The sequence below is a fragment of the Micromys minutus genome, assembly GCF_963924665.1.
Source record: "Micromys minutus genome assembly, chromosome: 19".
In the NCBI taxonomy this organism is placed as follows: domain Eukaryota; kingdom Metazoa; phylum Chordata; class Mammalia; order Rodentia; family Muridae; genus Micromys; species Micromys minutus.
In genome coordinates, this window is record NC_137954.1 from 28,381,262 (window position 1) to 28,393,714 (window position 12,453).

General features: G+C 42.3%; 1 pseudogene across 1 annotated transcript; it reads left to right on the forward strand.

Moving 5' to 3' along the window:
- Positions 1 to 10,007: 10,007 nt before the first annotated feature.
- LOC308433333 (phosphatidylinositol transfer protein beta isoform-like) lies at positions 10,008 to 10,799 on the forward strand (annotated as a pseudogene). Its single transcript has one exon. The product of its transcript is annotated as a phosphatidylinositol transfer protein beta isoform-like (transcript).
- Positions 10,800 to 12,453: the final 1,654 nt, after the last annotated feature.

The following is a 12,453-nucleotide window of genomic DNA, read 5'->3' on the forward strand; positions in this document are numbered from 1 at the left end:
TCCATGGTCTCTAAGATATGACAAAACCAGAGTACCCAGACAGAAGACAGTGGCCACATTGTCCTGCTTGACTGAGGCCGAATACATTTCCTCTCCACTTGTTTCTTTAGCCTGCTGAACTCTGCTGCCTGGCCTTGTGCTGGTCCCTGTGCCAGCTGCTCCTGCTGGGGAAAGTGGGGAGGAAGAGTTTGCCGGGAGCAGGCTGAGCAGCTTGCAAGCCTGTGTGGCATTTCTACTGGGATTCTTGTTTGGTTTTGCTGTTGTGAAATCCTGGATACTTAGAGACTCAGCTTGAAGGCTACTGAGTCAGATCATGTTATCCATTGCTCTGCAAACTCTAATGGGTGAGTTGTGGGAATCAGAGGCATCTGAAGGACCAGGCAGCTGTCCCAGCTTTCTCTTTAAACAAATAAGAACGATAAAGCCTGTAATGGCTATTAATATCAGTGAACAACCTAACAGGACCTGGAATAACCTGGGAGGTGGCCCTCTGGGCATGCCCATGGAGGATCTTGAGAACATTAATTGATGTGGAAACCCTGTATTAATTATAGTCTTGACCATTCTCTGGATGGTGGGTCCTGGACCGTATTAACAGACAAGGAGAACTTGGCAGGAGTTTGTGTTCATTTTTTTTTCCTGGGCATGATATGATACACTCAGCAGCTTCAAGCTCTAGCTTGCTGCTTTGACTTCCCCTGCCATGAAGGGGCTGTGCCTTAGTTAGAGTTTCTGCTGCTGTGAACAGACACCATGACCAAGACAACTCTTATAAGGACAACCTTTAATTGGGGCTGGCTTACAGGTTCAGAAGTTCAGTCTATTATCATCAAGGCAGGAGCATGGTAGTGTTCAGGCAGACATAGTGCAGGAGGAACTGAGAGTTCTACATCTTTTTCTGAAGACAAACAGAAGACTATTTTCAGGTATCTAGGAGGAGGGTCTAAAAGCCCCACCTTATGTACTTCCTCCAGCAAGTCCAGATCTACTCTAACAAGGCCATATCTCCTAATAGTGCCACTCCCTTGGCCAAGCATATTCAAACCAACACCGGTATAACCATAAACTGTGAGCCAAGATAAACTCTCTTCCTAATTTTGTTAGGGTTGTTTTATCTTAGCAACAGGAAAGGGAACTAAGACAGACCTCCACCTGGCTGAATGAATTTCCCAAAATCACAAAATCAGCTTGTGCTGGAGACAATAGGCATATTATCCTTCTTCTGAGTAGTTGAGCTTCTTGATTGAGAGTTCAGCAGGACGCCTGACCATTCTGATGTGAGACCCTGCCTCAGAGACTTATCTCTCCAAGCCAGAGTTTTTTCATCTAGAGCATAAGGATTATTTAACTGATGTTTTAGAAATGGGAGAAGTAGTTGAGAGTATTCATAGTAAGGGTGAATTCTGCTTGGGACATTTGCCTTGTAGATCTGTGTGTTCCCCGCCATCCCCTGTTCAGCCCATACCTCATTCCGCATGCTAATAGCTAACAGTAGGAACTGCAATAAAAAAGTATTCGGTTTTTCGAAGTTCACAGAATTGTGTACCTTGAACGTGTGCCTTTTGTTGGGTGTGATGTTGTGTGTCTGTCATCCCAGTATCCAGGAAACTAAAGCAGGACAATTGTTTATGAGTTCAGTTCAGGACCAGTCAAGCTAGAAAATATGGTCTCAAGTAAAAAAGTAAATAACATTTACTGTCTGTTATCTTTAAATAAATCTCAACTTTGTCTTCTTTTTAAAGTATCTGTTTAATGAAAACCATTAGGCTTTAATAAAGCAAATAACTTAACCATCCAGTAGACCTTTGCATGGCTCCAGCTGCCAGTTTACAACCTGGAGGCTAAAGGAGCTAGTCTAAAGAAATGAGTTTTCAAAAAGTTTGACCTTGTTCTAAGTGTAGACAGAACTAAGGTCAGGGTGGTTGCTTTTATAGATATTTACTCATTGTTGATTGAAAAGGTCCCAAAGTCTTTCCACTAATTGAAAAACAAAAAGTGCCCTATAGTCAAATAGACTGCTTGAGCGTTTTAAAGAAAATTGCTGATTTCCCTGGTAGCTTATATGCTTTTTGTTGCCAAAAGAATTGAATGGTTTTCATTAACTCTACACATTTTTTTTCTTCTTGTGAAATAAGAATATATTTTCCTACTTCCCTTTCTTCCAAGCAGATGTGACCCAGCTCCTCTGGAATGAGTGATGATGTCCCTTTAATGGTCATCATGGAAGTCTAGGTCATCATGGAGGTCCCTCCATCATCAGAAGTTGTGGACACAACTATCTTCCACTCTGAAGTTTCAATTTCCAAGAGCTATACCGTCGCCAACCTCCAAATGCTATAACCAGGATATCTTAGGCAGGAAGTCTCCATCTTTCCCAGTCTTCAGGTTAGGGCTGGGATGGTGGGTTACTGGATTGTACATCCTGCATGCCAGCCCAGCTTGCTGAGCCTACCTCGGACACATAATCAACAAAGGAAGTCCACATATCCAGGTCTCATCACAAAAGCAATGGGAAGGGACAAGACAGTATGTCACCCCCAAATTCCATCAGCTCTATCGAATGTCCTTCACAGAAAATTATCTAAAGGAACCCCAGGACATAAAACTCAAAAGAACATAAGCTTCATCAAAGAATTCAAGGAGTTTAGAGAAGATGTCTAACAATCATCTCAGTAGACTTCAAAAGAATATATAACTGACTGATGTCTAAGAAAACAGAATAAAATAATGAAGACAGTACAGGGTCTGAAGACGGAACCCAACAAGGAGATATATCAAGAAGAACTCAAGCTGAAAAAAAGATAAATGAACAACTTTATAACCCAAGTGAAAAACTCAGGGAAAGCCTTGCATATAGAATGGATCAAGTAGTACACAGACTATCAAAACTCAAAGTAAAAGAATTAGACCACACAAACAAATATTATAAAAAATAAAAATTAAAAACTATTGAGAAAAAAGAATGTGTAAAAAATCTGGGAAAGAGCCAGTCTGTGGTGGAACATACCTTTTAAATCCTGGATGCAGAAGTAAGCAGATATATGAGTTCAAGGACAGCCTGGTCTGCAGAGCAAGTTCTAGGTCAGCCAAGACTACACAGAGAAATTATGTCTCAGAAAAAAAAAAAAGACCAAATCTTTTAAGTTATAGAAATAGATGGTGGAGAAGAATCCTAGGTTGATGGCACAGACCCTACCTTCAACAACATCATAAAATAAAACTTCCCCAAACTAGGAAAAGGCATAACCATACAGACACAAGAAATGTGCTGGACACCAACTAGCCAAGATTAGAAAAGGAACTCCCCAGCCCACATCAAAATTAAAACACTAAATATACAGAACAAAGAAGGAGTATTGGAAGCTTCCAGAGGAAAGCCAAGTCACATATAAAAGAGAACCCATTAGAATAGCAGCTGATTTCTCAATGGAAATGTGGAAAGCTAGACATGCCTGGAACAATACATTTCAAGTTTTAAAAGCTCAAATCTGTCAACCTCAACTACTATACCCAGCAAAACTATCTACCATAGGAAAAAGACAAAGGCAGATTTTCCATGATACAAACAGGTTCATAACAACCAGGCCAGCTCTACAGAGGATACTGGAGGTAATACTTTACACCAGTGGTTCTCTATTCATAATGGCTGTGACCCTTTTATATAGTTCCTCATGTTGTGGTGACTCCCAGCCATAAAACTATTTCATTGTTACTTTATAACTATAATTTTGCTACTGTTATGAATTGTAATGCAAATATCTGATATGCAGAATATCTGATATGTGACCCTAAAGGGGTTGCTCCACCCACAGGTTATGAACCACTGCTTTAGGCTAAAAAGAGGAATAAGCAAGGAATAACCAAGTTGACTCGAAAAAGGAAACAAATGAAGCTATAATTACTGAGACACAAAGCATGACCAAGAACACAAACAACAAAATGACTGTAATCTACCATTCACTAGTAGCTGTAAATATCAATGGCCTCAGCTATCTCAGACAAAAGACATATGTTGGATGAATAGATTAAGAAACAAAAGTCATTGTTCTTTGACTGGTAAGAAGCTCATTTTTAAACACAGGCATCGCATTAAAGTAAAAGACTAGGGAAAAAAAGTATTCCAACCAAATGGGACCAGGAATTCTGATTTCAAACTCAAAGTGACTAAATAATATTTTAAAAATAAAAAAGACACCTTATTATAATCAAGAGAACAATTATTTAAAAGGCATTACTCTCACACTGACCCCTTTCTCTCTCTCTCTCTCTCTCTCTCTGACACTCCTCCTCGGCTTCTTTCTCACTCTTTTCTCCCCACTCTCCACCCCACCATGTGTTTCTGGCCAGCCTCTTCTTTTCTTCCCCCAACCTCTCTCTTTGTCCTTTTCTGTCCCCTCTCTTTCTCTGCTTATACTCCCTTCTCAATCCCCCTTCCCATGCCCCAAATAAACTTAATTTTATACTAAAAATAACAAATAAATAATAAACAACAGCAACAAAAGACATTACTCCACACTGTCTCCAATAGGCAAGCCATTTGAAAAAAATTAAACAGAATTAAATGACATCATCCTGGGTGTAGTGATGCCTGCCTTTGATCCCAGCACTTGGAAGGCAGAGGCAGAACTCTGTGAGTTCAAGGCCAGCTTGTTCCACATATCAAGTTTCAAGCCAGCTGGGACTATATCGTAAAACCCCATCTGAAAAAAATTGTTTAAAACTTTAGAACTTTTAAAATTTAAAATGTAAAGTATTATAATGAGCAAACAAGCATATTGGACCTCAGTGAACTTTGCGTTATATTTGGAATAGACAGTATGTGTTTAACATTCAGAAATGTTAAGTATTAAAAGATAGACAGTGAGCTCTTCCGTAGAATACCAGCTTTCTGCCTGCCTTAGATATCTAAGGCTGTGATAAAACAAGAGCAGAAACCTAGAAGGAAAGGGTATTTTGGCTTACACATGCTAACCACAGTCCATCTTTATGAAGTCTGAGCATAATCTTGAGACAGGAGCCTGGAGGCAGAAACTAAGCAGAAGCCATGGAGGGGTGCTACCTACTGTTTCCCCCCCCCATGGTTTTCTCAGCCTGCTTGCTTGCATGCTCTTTAAAATTGTTTTTCTAGACAAATCTCTCTATTATGTAGCTCTAGCTATCCTGGAACTCCTTCTGTAGACCAGGCTAGCCTCAGATTCACAGAGATTCATCTGCTTCTGCCTCTTGAATCTTGTAATTAAAGCCATGCATCACATTGCCCAGACAACCTGCTTTCTTATACTACCCAGGACCAACTTCCCAACAATGGCACTACCTCCAGTGGGCTGAGGCTTGCCACATCAACTATTAATCAAGAACATGCCTCACAGACTTGCCTATAGCTCAATCTTATGAGAACATTTTCTCAAATGAAGTTCCCTCTTCCCCAATGACGGTGGCTCTTGTCAAGTTAATTCAAGACTAACCAGCACACCCCCTACATACACTGCTGCCTTAGTTCCTTTTCCTGGTGCTTTAATAAAACACCTGACCAAAAAGACTTACGGTGGATTCATTTTAGTTTTTTATTCAAGAAGAACTAGGTTCCTTCTTGTGAGAGGACCTTAGGTAGCAGGTCACTGTATCTATAGTCAGGAAGCAGAGAAATAGGAATGCTGACACCCCAATAACTTCTTCCTTTTTGTTAAGCCCAGGACCCCAGCCCCTGGAACTTCCTCTCTCATTCAGGGTAGGTCTTCCCAAAATTGCTAAACATCCTGGAAACCCCCTTATAAACACAACTGGAGGCTTGTCACCTAGATTTCAAATCCTATCAATTTGACAGTGGACACACACACACACACACACACACACACACACCTCTGCACACACAGGTTTTACATCTACCAGTTCTATCAAACATGGATCAAAATTTTTGAAAAAAACAAATATAAACAACATGTGTATGAGCTGAGTGCTGGCTAGTTTTATGTCAACTTGAAACAAGCTAGAGTCATCTGAAAGAAAAGAAGCTTAATTGAGAAAATGCCTCCATAAAATCCAGACACAGGGCATTTTCTTAGTTAGGGATTGATGGGGGAAGACCCAGACCATTGTGATGGTCCTGAGTTCTATAAAAACACAGACCGAGCAAGCCATGAGTATGTATATGACTGCTCTGCTGCATGTACACCTGCATACGAGAAGAGGGCACGAGATCCCTTTGTAGATAGTCGTGAGCCACCATGTGGGTGCTGGGAATTGAACTCAGGACTTCTTGAAGAATAGCCAATTGTCTTAGCCAGTGAGCCATCTCTCCAACCCTTTCTTTATCTTTTGAGAGAGAGTCTCCTTGCTGCTCTGAGTCAGGCTGACCCAGACCAGCAAAATCAGATACCTTGGAGCCAATGAGAATGAACCCCCAAATGGCCTTAATGTTGGGTCCAGGAGTCACTCCATAAACCACATGTACATTAATCTCAGCCAGAAAGAAATGGTTTATTGAGTTTTCACCCAAGACTGATTGATCAGGGCCGCAGACAGGACTCGGGAGCTGAGACCCCAAATATTTCCCAGGCCCAGTTTATAAAGGCAAAAACCACAATGAACTCATGTGCAGGTGCAGAAAGCGCTGCCCCACGGTTGGCTCTGACTCAAGCTACTTTGGCGAGCTAGACAGACCAGTTCTAACCCACCTGCATTCTGATTGGTTGTAAGTAGAGCTTATGGTTGTGATATTTCTTAGGATTAACAAATATCAGAACATAACAGGGTGTGTGGTCAGTTTGAGCCTGCTGTGAGTCAAGCTGGTTTTCTGTATCAGTAATAATATGAAATGGCAGGCAGGCACGGAACAAAATGGTCACAGCTATGCTGAGGGACCAGGCTTCAGCACTTAATGCATGGGCAAATTTGAAAATTGTTTTCTTTCAGAAATTTCCCCACTCCCCTCACATCTCTTTTTATGGTCATACTGGAAGTATGGTTTACCTGGCCATGAATCAAAAAATATGTCAGTTAATGGAATCACTATGGTATTCGTGCGGAATCATTGCCCACTTTTAGTATCTGTTGAGAATAATTAGAGTGATGATTTGATTCTGTTCCAGCCCCTCCCCTCTCCAAAGCGCTAAAGAACCTGCACACATCCTCATCCTCATCCTCAGGGAATAGGAGGGTGGCATCTGGGAGAAAAAAAATAGGAAGGGGTCATTAGTACAGGAAGGAAGTTTGCAAAATGGGGTTCAGAATGGTGGATAAAGGGAAGGGCTGAGGTCTTCCACAGGAGTCAACGTCCTCACACCTGCAGCTTTTATTCAGTATGAAACTCCTGAAGGAGCCGCAGCATGGGACCTGTGCAGCTAGAGCCCGAGATGAAGGAGGGAAAACCAATCCTTACTGTCTCAGGGTGATGCAGCAGAAACGGGCTCCTCGGCATGTTCTGGTAAGGAGAATTAAAACAGGGAGATGGTAAACGAAGCCATTTCGGTGAATGTAGCTGGAGATGATCATAGGAATGGAATTACATCAGTTTCAAAGACAGATATCACATGTTTTCCTTCATTTTTAGGTCCTAGACTTCATAAATACATAAAAATCACACATACATGCACATACATATATATCATATAAATACACATACATATATATTCATACACATACACATACATCATATGCATACACATACATATACATCATATACATGCACATACATATATATCATATACATACAGATACAGATACATCACATACATACACATATATACATATACATCATATACATATACATACATATATATCATATACATACACATACATACACCCCTTTATCAGGTAGGCATTGCTGAAACCCATTCTACAGGCTTCCTCCTGCACTATAACATAGAAATGAAACAGTCTGGGAACAAAGAGAACTAATGGGAGGGAGAGGAGATGAAGGGGGAGGGTAGTGGGAGATGGGGAGACTATGTTCAAAATGCTTTATATAATGGAATAAAAAATGGCCTGTGTAACCCTGTATAATAAAAAAGTATTATGTAAAATTTTTTAAGTGTTTTCTTTTCTGTTGCTATAATTAGTCAAGAACAGTTCAGTCGGGAAGGCAGGTGTTTGCGATCTGTATCAAACGTTTAGCAACATGCACTGGGGTGATGGATGGAATTACCCCTTTCAGTTTTTCTCCCCTCATCTTCATTCTGAGCCTAACGTTAAGTGTTTAAAGTTCGTTGTATGTGTGTGCCTAGTGCAGTCATGTGGCAGTGTCACCAGAAATTCCCTCAAAGCCTTTAAGTGGAAGAGTGGGTACTCCAGCGTGATTTTTTGCAAGCATGCAGCCCTGGGTGCTGTGGGAAGAGCCACAGAGCCCTGCAGTCCTACTGAGAAATCCTGCAGAGAGAGCCCTGTGGAACCCACTACTGCAGTTCACACTGTGTGACCTGAGCCTGAGTATGTGTGAGTCCTGGGTTCCTGTACAGCACACACTCAGAAAAGCTTAGTTGATGGTAGAGAACCAAAACACGTGGGGGAAAGTCAAGAGAGCCTTTGCCTCTTGGATAATGAAAGCAAAGGCTGGCAGCACTGCTCTCCCAGCTTCTAAGCAAACAGGTCATTTCCTTCTGGCCTCCTCTCCCCCAGACTCCCTTTTCTCTTGCTCTTCTACACACGCTGGAGCACGAAACAGCATGGATGTGGGAGCTGAGCCAGCCTGTGCTACAGCTCTGATGCTTGCCTCCTAAGTATAGGACCATAAAGCTGTAGCTCATCTAACCTGCCTGCATCCCACTGGGAATCAGTTTCTAGTCTCCAGGACGGGATCCGAGGACCACAAAGGAGAAGGGTTTACCCTGCAGCTTCCAGACACATGCTGAGGTTTAGTCAGGATGAACTGCTCTGGTTTTCTTTTCTACCCCTTCCTTGCTCTCTTTCCTCTATTTCTCCAGGCACCTCTGACTTCCCTTCCGGTTTTCCTGCCCTCTGTCCTCTTCTCTAGACTACTTCTCATTCTTACCCGTTGTTTGGGCAGTTGCAGGTCCCTAGTCAGAAAAGATGGGAAACTAAGCAAGTCACCCGTCATCCCGTTTGGTTAGCTTTTTGTGTGCATGCGTGTGTACGTGGAGGCCAGAGGCCAACCTCAGGTGTCACCCCTCAAGGTGCATCTTCACTTTTACCTGGAACCTCAACAATCAGGCAGCTGCCAGTACACACTAGGGACCCACCTGTCTCCCCAGTGCTGCGTTTACAGTCATGGGCCACCATGCCAGGCTTTTTTACGTGGGTTCTAAGGCTCCAACTCAGGTCTTTGTGCTTGCGAGGCAAGCTCTTTACAGACTGTGCTGTTTCCCGGTGCTTCACGTGGTTAACTTCTGTGCTGACTAAATGCCAACTCCAGAAAAACTCACTGTCCTGGATCTAATAGTCAACTGCTGCAAGCATATAAGCTTGAGAAAGCTGGGGGGCCCGATCAGCAGGCAGAAGACCAGAATAGTAAAGGAATGACCTCTATCCACACTGTCCCGTGGATACCTTTTAAATGATGCAGGAATTAAAAATGGAAATGTTCTCACACTAATACTAATTTTTGGTATGGAAGCCAGGGCTTTGTACAAGGCGAGCAAGTGTATTAGCAGCTGATCTACATCTCCAACATTAACCAGGGCTTTGTACAAGGCGAGCAAGTGTATTAGCAGCTGATCTACATCTCCAACATTAACCATTTTTTTTTAAAGAATATGCTTTGGTGACATTTATCACATTCATTTGGGGAGAAGTCTGATATAACTCGGGCTGGCTCTGAACTCACTCACTACATAGCTGAGGTTTACCTTGAAGGCCTGATCCTCTTGGTCCACATCCAAGTGCTGGGATTACAGGACTATGCCCTACCACTTGGCTTTGTTATTATATTTATACATCTGTACATCCATCACCGCTGTGGTGGTCTTAGGGTTTCTATTGCTGAAAGCAAATTTTCTCATGGAGAAGCCTGGCGGTGGTGGCTGGTGGTGGCAGCTTTGAGGGCTTCCTGGAAGATGGTGCTGATTAAGGAATTCTGTGTGGTTTTGCTGTATTCTGTTCAAGAGTGTCAGGTTGGAAGCGATCTGATGTTGCAGTATCTGTTGCAGAAGTGAGTAAGAATAAAAATAGTAAAGGAGAAGGAATCCAAGTCCCGACGAATGAACTTTATGAAACCAATGTCGAGAAGGGACAGTTCATGCACAAAATCTACCACCTGAAGAGCAAACTTCCTGCATTTGGGAGGATGGTTGCTCCTGAAGGTTTCTGGGTGTTTTGTGAGAAAGCCAGGAATGCTTACCCCTACTGCAGAACAATTGTAACGAATGAATACATGAAAGATGACTTCTTCATCAAAATCAAAACATGGCACAAACCTGACTTGGGAACATTAGAAAATGTTCACGGTTTAGAGCCAAACACATGGAAAACTGTTGAAATTGTCCACATAGACATTGCAGATCGAAGTCAAGTTGAACCAGCAGACTACAAAGCTGATAAAGACCCTGCATTATTCCATTTTCCCTCTGGGACCTAACTGGAAGAAGCTGGCAAACACCCCTGACTGTCCTAAGAGGTGTGCCCAGCAAGTCCAAGTGGTGGGGGCTTCAGAGTAAAGTAGAGAACTTCATCCAGAGCAAGGAAAACGGATATTTACAGACAGACATCACCAGCTCTTTTGTTGGACTGACAAGTGGATTGGCCTGACAATGGAAGGCATTAGGAGAATGGAGGGCAAGACTGAGAAAGAACTAGAAACAATGCGTAAGAAGGGCTCTGTCTGAGGTACGTCGGCTGCTGATGCCTAGATGAGTCCCTGTAGGTCAGAGACATTATCAAACTGTCTACGATGTCAAGGCCAAGTGAGGGGACCAGCGTGGCCTGTGACGACTAAAGCCACCAGCATCTCAGTGTTGACGTTTCCAGTGTGTGCCTCTGACATGTGTGTATGTCTGTAGCTGTATGTATATAGCTACAGGCCTAGATACACACATGAATGTGTGTGTGTGTGTGTGTGTGTGTGTGTGTGTAAATCAAAGGGATCAGTACATTTTCTCCAAAGTACTGCACCTGTCTTCAACAAAAATACTAAAGAAAATATTTTCAAAAAAATTAAATTACCATGACCAAAAAGTATGATGGGAGGAAATAGTTTATTGGGTTTATACTTCCACGTCACTGGTCATCACCAAAGAAGTCAGGACAAGAACTCTAGAAGGGCAGGAACCTGGAGGCAGGAGCTAATGCAGAAGCCATGGAGGGTACTGCTGACTGGCTCGCTTCACATGGTTGCTTAGCCTGCATTTTTAGAGAATCCAGGACCACCAGCCCAATGATGGCATTACTCACAATGGACTGGGCCCTCCCCCTTGATCACTAGTTGAGAAAATGCCTTACAGCTGGATCTCATGGAGGCATTTCCTCAACTGAGGCTCCTTCCTCTCTGACGACTCTAGTTTGTGTCAAGTTGACACACAACCAGCCAATACAACAGCTAAACCATTTTCAGTACTCTAAACAGGAGCTATAGCCACTAAGCAAGAATTCCACATTCCTCCCTCTCATCCCCATCCTCCAGTAACCACTAGTTTGCCTTATGAACTTGACTATTACAGATATGCCCTATAGTCGGGAGCATACAGTATTGTCCTTTTGCCCTTGTGTTATTGATATGCTTCCTCAATACCAGCATCTATTTATTCTCATGCATGCTTCAGACATGCAGGAATGCACACACACATGCAGACAGCTCCCTTTCCCTCCTCACATCCCCTTAGCACTCTCCCTTAGTCAGAACTTGACAAGAGCAGTGAGGAAAACCAGGCAGCTTCACAGAACACTGCACTGTTTGGGGAGAGCAGGTGCAAACAGCCCATTGGCTCCCTTTAGTCTGATGTGTATTTCTGTGTGCTGCTCTTTCAAAACATTCTACGTATTAAACTTTCTTATCTCTAAAAATTGAAATTTGTATTTATGACAGAGGTCCATAGCTATTGTCTGTTAAATAAAACTATAAATTTTAATTTAATCAGTAGGAACAGCCAAGAAACTGTTAGGGAAATTACTTAGAGTTCTTTGTGGAGTGCCTAGTATTGCTTCTAAAGAAATATCCTGGTGCATTATTTGAACTGAGAAGGTTGGATCTCAAGGTCATGATTAAATAATGATTTAATAGTAATCTGTCTAGGGAAGCCTGAACTTCATTCCAGGAAATGATTTGTCCTCAGAGATGGGATGTATACACAGAAATGCCTGCCTGTATGGTCAGATATCTCCTGCGTGTAAGACCGCTCCTGGTTGACAGCCACTGTGTTATACCTTTAGCCAAATCTACTTTTTTTTCTTTCTTTTAACCTCTGAGAAAGTTTTTATTTTCTCAGAAAATTTATGCCTTTTGGAAAACATTTACTTGCCAGGAAGGATAATCCCAGCACACTTATGACCAGTACATGACTTCCTCTT